Source organism: Cyprinus carpio, unplaced genomic scaffold, assembly GCF_018340385.1.
Source record: "Cyprinus carpio isolate SPL01 unplaced genomic scaffold, ASM1834038v1 S000006480, whole genome shotgun sequence".
NCBI lineage: Eukaryota > Metazoa > Chordata > Actinopteri > Cypriniformes > Cyprinidae > Cyprinus > Cyprinus carpio.
In genome coordinates, this window is record NW_024879155.1 from 30,488 (window position 1) to 38,410 (window position 7,923).

The 7,923-nt window shown below is 37.5% G+C and overlaps 1 pseudogene; it reads left to right on the top strand.

The window, feature by feature from the left end:
- LOC122143663 overlaps nt 1-6,430 on the top strand; it is a 19,815-nt pseudogene extending 13,385 nt beyond the window's left edge.
- The last annotated feature ends 1,493 nt before the right edge of the window (nt 6,431-7,923 follow it).

Consider the following 7,923-nt stretch of genomic DNA (forward strand, 5'->3'; position numbering starts at 1 on the left):
GGCTTGGTCTTAGTGGCTTAGAATCTCTCACTACTCCTATCCTTTCACAGATTTAGGAGCTAGTTTTTTAGAGCTAAATGCTTTGTAAAAATACTCTTAGAGCAAAATGTAGGAGTCATTAATTTAGTATTGCACAACCAGTTTTTTAAGATTTTCCTCCTAATCAGTGAATTATCTACGCTTTTTACTTTTAGCCTTAAGATATTTTGTGAATGTGGCCCAGATGTTGCTTGTACAATAAATCAATGCATTTAAGTTTGAAGTTAAATATACATTTACATTTTAGCATTTAGCAGATGCGTTTCTCCAAAGCGATTATACATTATTTACCAGTATGTGGGCCCTGTAATCGAACCCACAACTTTTGCGCTGCTAACGCAATGCTCTACCACTGAGCCACCAGGAAAATTTAAAATTATTAAAGGATAAAATGAAACATCTTATACAACTAAAACAATTTTTTGAGTTATATTATTTTATTTCAGAGTTTGCAACTTGGCCCCTTTGAATCTTATACAACATACATGTATATATATAACATGCTGAGATTGTAATAGCTTTTTTCCATGGGGATCTAAAAAAAAAAATGTTCCCCTAAGGCTAGAATTTACTGGCATTACTATACTTGTTTGGACATTCGGTAATACCAATAATAGTAGTGTACTTGCAATAAAGTATCCTATTATCATAACACTGTACACCTAAACAGCATGGGGTGATGCAATAGGCACCAATCCGATACAGGTTGATTACACTGGGTCTCACCGAACCCCACGACATAATACACGTGTTTTTCTCGAGACTAGAGTCTAGATTCATAAGCTATTCATTTCTGTAAGGGACATGGTGAAGTGAAAATCGGTACGTTGTAAAAGCAAAACTTCTGCCGATATCTTCGGAGTGGAAAGATGGCCGACCTTTCTCATTTCCCACGATCAAAGAGCAGCGGCTAGCTCACGATGTACACGTCTCAAAAATGTACTCAGTCTACACTAGTAATTTTTTTTTCTTTTTTTTCCGGTTGTCATCTATAATCTTAATGTGATTTCAGTGCGGAAACTCATTTGGTCTTCCTTTTCTGTCAGTCGGTACCATTTCATGACATTTGTATTGTGATTTCTTCCAGTCCGCTGTAGCCTCATAATCAGGTTCCTGACAGATTTAGTTTTCAGTCGCTCCTGCTTTATAGGGGTCTTGGCAGAGGAAATGACGTGTGTTGTGGTGGGATATGAGTGAGTCTGAGTGCAGTTTTAATGGATCTGAAAAAGGATCAGTGTGAAATGTTTCTGACTCAGGGTGCACGGGTTGCATACGTATAGCTGCCTGGGGAAATGATAGCTCATTATTCACGGTCTAAGGATGTACAATTTGTGTCATTTTCCTCCTGCTTACGGGTAATTGGAGAAACTATTTCATGCATTCTGATAACAAATGTAAACTCCATCCTGGAATTAAATGAAGGATGATTCCTAAAGCAGCACATGGTGCTTTATCTCTTGCACTCTTTACATACATAACTACATAACTACAACAGTGTAAATAAAACGACACACACACACTCCTTTAACTTATCCAGACACACAATGTACAGAGAGCCACGAACCATGATCGACATGCTTAATGTGTCTGTCAAGCAGATGGCGCTCATCCGAAACCTTTTTTTATGTGATCAATCTAGTGCGCAAATCTTACTATCTTATGAACTAGGGGGAATCCAGTGTAAATTTGGACACTTTTGCCATTGAGATGACTGGGGAAAAAATCTATCCGTCTGTCCTAAACGCAAAGGGTTAACGTTTTAATTGCCTGAATCCCTGCTGCATAATACAGAAACATGAGTTTTGCTGCTTGTATTACTTCACTTGCACGGGGTGCCGATCTGGCTGGACCTGAGACTTCACATGAGCATGTCAAGATCATAACTCCATACTGATTCAATTGAGTCATTCATACTTTTGAACTATTGTTTATTTTCAACATCCTCCACAACTTATACTTATCAATATGCTTTTATTTCATTATCATTAAAAAAGATACATTCAAATAGATTAGAAATAGAATGCTTTTTTTTTTGCTACAATAGTCAACAGTAGTGTTTGCAAACTGCAAAACACCATACCCTGTAAACTCAATAATAATACTAATATAATAAAATACCATCAATAATATAATTCAGTTCTAATTCCAAAGTAATTAAGATGTGCAAAGAGAAAATCTTTTAACTTTACTCTTTTCTGTTCTATTTTATTTTTCTAAACTGGTCGTTGCTCTGAATCAATACAGAAGCATCGTTTCGATACACGTCTCAGCAAGAAGCACAGCCCTGTTTAAAGCTGTGTTCTGTGGTGCCCCTTTTATCACACTTTGAGCACCTGCCCCTCCAGAGGTCTCAGCACGCCTGGTCCTGCAAACACTTTCCCCCCCCCCTGTCAATTAGACTAAGATCTTATGAAAAACTTCACCATACCTACACGAAATGACAAAAGAAAAAAAAGAAGTATCAAGATAACATGTTAAGATAATCTTAAAAAAAGTCCATTGCTAAACCTGTCTCTTGGTAAATTGCACATATGCACCATTGTAACATTATACGAATGAATTTCCAAATGTAAGATTTTGTGTTCATCCCAGAAATTGAAAAGATGCAGAGATTTTAATTTCACTGTCATCAGCGTGCACCGAAATTCCTTTGTACTACTTCCAGTTCACTGGCAACAACATAACCATTATCAGTACTATTCAGTGCTGTTTTTCAGATATACTGGTTTCTCTGTTTCTAACACATACCTGAAGGGGTCTGCGAATAGAAACATTTACTTGAATCTCATTATTAATTCTTTCTAAAAAGGCTGGAAAAAGAAACTTCAGTGGTACCGGTAAAGTGATAAACATGTATTTATAATGCTGGGTGTTTTATAGCAGGAGATAACTGTCTTACAAACAGTATAATCAGGAATAGTTTAGTCTTGTAATATACTATTTAAATTAAATCAAATAAATTATCTTTTTTTTTTTTCTTTCTGGAAAATAGTACTTGTGCGCTGATACTATGTGCCGTAGTGAATGATATGAAAATATAAGCAAAAAGAGGTCTCATAGCATCTACAGTAAAACAAATAATTTGCATAATGCAATTGTGTGTGACTTGTTGAGTTGGAAGCCAACGTTTGGCAGAATAATATTTTATAGACCGAGTCTCTGCGCTACATATCAAATAAATTGATGCATTGATACCTCAAATCCATTGTATTTGTTTATTCAGCACAGACTAATAAAGGTATGAAACGTAAAGCAAATAAATACTTTGAGTTCATCGCCACAAAGTTACAGAGGAAACATAAAAAACAAACACAATGCCTGTAAATACTTTTGATTACGCATCAATGATGCTGCAGCATACTATATGCAAAAATATTGGTGCAGATCTACTTTTATAAATGAGAATTTTAAAATCATAGCATTTTTCTGATACTCAATTCGGCATGTTGGCAGACCCGTTAAAAGGCAACAGCAGTAAACTGGTGAACATTCCTCACTTATAATGTGTGTGCCCGCATGAAGACTGTGAAGACAGCAACGGGAACACTATGAGCTATGCATATATACTGTATTCAATGAATACTATGCATACTGTACACCTTTACTGAGCATTTTCATTTTCATGCAAATCTGTTGTTAAACCTTCAAAGACTTTGCCATCATCATCAATCCAGAATCCAAAGCATTTGTAAGTATTTAATAATTTATCATTTAGTTTGTTGCACCAATATCAAGTGGACAGTTTGTGATGTATGTCTACAGTAGCTTTTCATTTTCTTCTTATATAAGCCTATTGGAAAAAATCCTTTCAGTGTCACTTCAGTTAATCAGGTTGTCTTTTGATAAATGGCCACCAAAAAGAAAAATAAAGCGTAATGTGGTGGGAAAACGACTCATCATATAATCGGCTTGTGTACGCATCACTAATCTACAACATGTTGGACGTAATTATATTCATTTTGTCTTTTCTTTGGACCACTACTTAATCCTTGCTATCTTGCCAATGGTGACTCAAGAGTCAGATGATATTGGCATCTGGGGGTAAAGATGTGATCAAACTTCCTCATAACAATGGAGCCAAAATAATCGTGACATGTAAAGCCAGCATATGTAATGTGTGCTGGCTGTTGGTCCTTTCCATAAGGTTTCCTCATTTGTTATTTGCATAATCAAGCGTGGTCACTTAAGAGTTGTTATTGTGACAATGTCCAGTTCAGCTACCCAGCTTGTTAACGTTTTGTTTTTGTTTGACCTCTCTGTCGAAGAAGTAGATTCGTTGTTCTTGATTCTGATATACCACAGCACCGAAAAGCCCCAAACACTTAAAATGGGGAACTGCGAACTTGAAGCAGAAAGGCAAGTGAAAGAGAAAAAAGTAGAGATTTTAGTAAAAATATTTCACTTTCTTAAAGTAACACTTTGTCTCTGATCATCATAAATTTCAAAAGTATGTTACCAAAGATCAATTTCTGAGCACTAGACTCCTTGAGGCTAGACCGTCTTACTATGCTATGCTACAAAATATGATTTATACAGTAATACTAAAACGCATAAAGTAATAGGAAGTATTAAAAAAAAACAAAGGCTGAAATGTAATAACTTGGACTATCACATGTGATGTTTTTGAGCGAGCAAGCTCTTCATCAGACGGATTAAAGCTTTGTCATTCAACAAGGCACTTTACCAGGTGATTAATCACATACATACGATGTGCACACTTTGTTGTGCATAAACTTGACTAAGACAGCCTCAACATCACTTGCGTTTTTACCGATATAAGCAATTTGAGCGTTTTACCAGTCATGGTAAATGCTTTTCGTTCTATTTTTACCGGAAGTAATAAAGTAAAGCAATTAAAGTATATTACCAAATAATAAAATGAGTAATGAAGGTGACAATATATATAAAAAAACAACATAGGCAACGAGCACAATTCATTAAATCATATAATACATAACAAATAATATCTCCTTTTTCTAAGTGTTTTAGAAGAAATGTTTGCCAAATAATGCGGTTGCCGAAAACACAATTACTTCTATCCAGTCTGCGTCTATGTTGAGTAGCGTACAGTCACAAAAAATTACCTGTTATTTTTCCATAGCGCTGCAAACGGACTACACATTTTAATGAAAATGATGTGCAGCATTTAATACATACGGTACGAGATGTAATTAAAAAAAAAAAAAAAAAAAATGCACTGTACATGGTATTTGTTTAAGCATACTATTTAAAAAAAAATTATTCTCTATTTTACGAGACTACACGTAATCACTCTGTCTTTGCCAGAGTTAACAGTTTCATTATTTTCTGTATTGCTGTATTTATCTCAGTTGTGTTTATGAGGAAGGAGGGCGAGATCAGGTAAAACTTGCATGTTTTTAAAAAAGAAACCCATCTGTAATGTTGCCGCTATGTGAAAACAGAAGTACTTTCCTGTTTCCTCTTTTTAAAGTCTTTTAACCCAAAACTTCGGACAATTCAAAATGTTTTATAAAGAAATCATCAAATAAATGCATATGAATGGGAGCAGGACAATCAAGGCACTTTTCCTGTTAAATGGCAGTTACTAGTAGAAGCAGTTCCAGTTATATATTTTGTTTGGAAAAACGGTCTGATTACAAAATCTTCAAACCATGCCAAATTATGCTGTAGAAAGCCTGTAGTGATGATTTTTTTTTTTCACTTGTTTTTCTTTTAAGGCAAACGTTTGCATGCTTTAAGTAAGGTTTACTAATTTACAGGAAAATATGTATTTTCAACATGTTTTTACTGTTTTTTTAAATTTAAAGCAAGTCACAACAAGTTGTGTTTTCTCAAATGCAACTTGTTGCATTTATAAAGTTAACCCGTTGCTGCCTTGATCATAGCGTCATACACTGAATCAGCATCAGCTATAGGTTTATCCAGTGATTCCTCCTCCAACAGCTCCTGCAAAGCAGCTTTCGACTCAGAACACTACCAAAGAGAGAGATCGTACCTGCACTAATCCTGCACCGCTGCTGCTCCAGCACCCCAACTACTCCTGCTTCCCACTGCACCTCCCGCGACTGCAGCCCTGGCCTAGACTGCAGCTCCTCCTCAGACTGCAGCTTCCTTCTGACTGCAGCCTCCCTGCGACTGCAGCTCCTCCTGGGCTGCAGCTTCAGCTGCGACTGCAGCTCCTCCTCTTGCGACCTGCACCTCCTCCTGCTACTGCAGCTCCTCCCCTGCGACTGCAGCTCCTCCTGCTACTGCAGCTCCTCCTGCAGGCACGGCTCCTCCTGGAGCTGCAGCTTCAGCCTGCGACTGCAGCTCCTCCTGCGACTGCAGCTCCTCCCCTCAGGCTGCAGCTCCTCCTGCGACTGCAGCTAACTCAGGCTGCAGCTCCTCTCGACTGCAGCTCCTCCTCTGACTGCAGCCTTCAACTCTGTTGCAGCTCCTCCTCAGACTGCAGCTCCTCCCTGCTACTGCAGCTTCCAGCTACCTTGGCTCTTAACAGTTCTTTCAAAGGACAAATTTTAAGTAATACAGCCACAACTGAAGCTAATGTAACACTTGCACCCAGAAGAGCACCAATCAGTGCCCCTGTTAATGCTCCTGTAATTTGCTCCATAATTTTTTCATAAATACTTTTCTTTGCTCTTTCTCGTTGCTCTTCTGGAGGCATGTTCTTATTATTTTTCATTTCCTTTTGAATCTCTTTCTCCAACATCTGAAGAAGCTCATTGCTGTAGCAGCCGTTCTCTTTCACCATCTTGTCAATTGTCTCCAGCAGATTTTTCACCTGTACCTTGTTGCTCTTGTCTCCTGCGTTACAGTTGTTCCAGTATTTGTTGTCGATGACGTGACAGCGACCTCCACATTTATCAACCAACTGCTGAAGCTGTGAACTGGCCTTCACAAACTCTACAATGGTTTGGTCTTCTAATTGATCACCAAAAGTGAATAAGATCACTGTGTGTTTCAAGACGTGTTCATCTTTGAAAGTGTTCAGGATTTTCTGTACCACCTTGTTTTCATGTTTGGTGTATCTTCCGACCTTTAGGACCATGACAAAAGCATCGATGCCTGAAGCGCATTCAATCAGGCTTTGAGGATCTCGTTTTATCTCCTTGTTATCCCGATCACTGTGTCCAAAGGCGCTCCAGGTGTATGCGATCACTGTGATCTTTCTTCCCTGCGACTCCGTCTGCGATGCATTTATCTGTACAGAATTAGCTGAAGCTTTAGTAGGTGAGCTACTTTTTTCCAAGAATTGTATTCCCAGGCGCTGCTTTTGCCATCTCCTGTTTTTCCCAAGAAGCACAATCTTTCTCCCTGGCAAAAAAAGAAAAAAGAAAAGAAAAAGAAAAAACAGGAAAGTATAAAAATGTAATAACTCTTTATCAATGATTGTTCATTTAAGTGAAATTGTGAAATAATGTAATAACTTACTCTCCATTATCCTTGTCTTGTTGATAATATCAGTCTCTGTAAGATGCAAATAATATGCTGAAGTTAATCACTTGACTCTTCATACGGGATGTTGGGGTCATTTATTATGTTTTTTTCTTACCACTGATTTATTTGGCTTCAGTGTCTTCTAACTGTTTGAAAGCGATATGTAAGCCTTCACGACATACAGAGTCTGATGCATGCTATTTTATTTTTGCCTACAACAAATTTAAAATGATCAGAGCTCAGGGTTCTATTCTGAAGAAAACAGAGTAAATGTGTGACCACCTGTTGTTTCTGTGCTTTGTGATCAGAGTTTCATCCAGACATAATCACTGAATACTTCAGACACAGATCTCCATCAACAAAATTACTGCAAGAGGTTAGCAGGTTGTTGTGATTTGTAATGGTTAGAAGTTCATTGTACACAGAAAAATAAAGAATGCACATCTTTACCCCCCCCACCCCAAC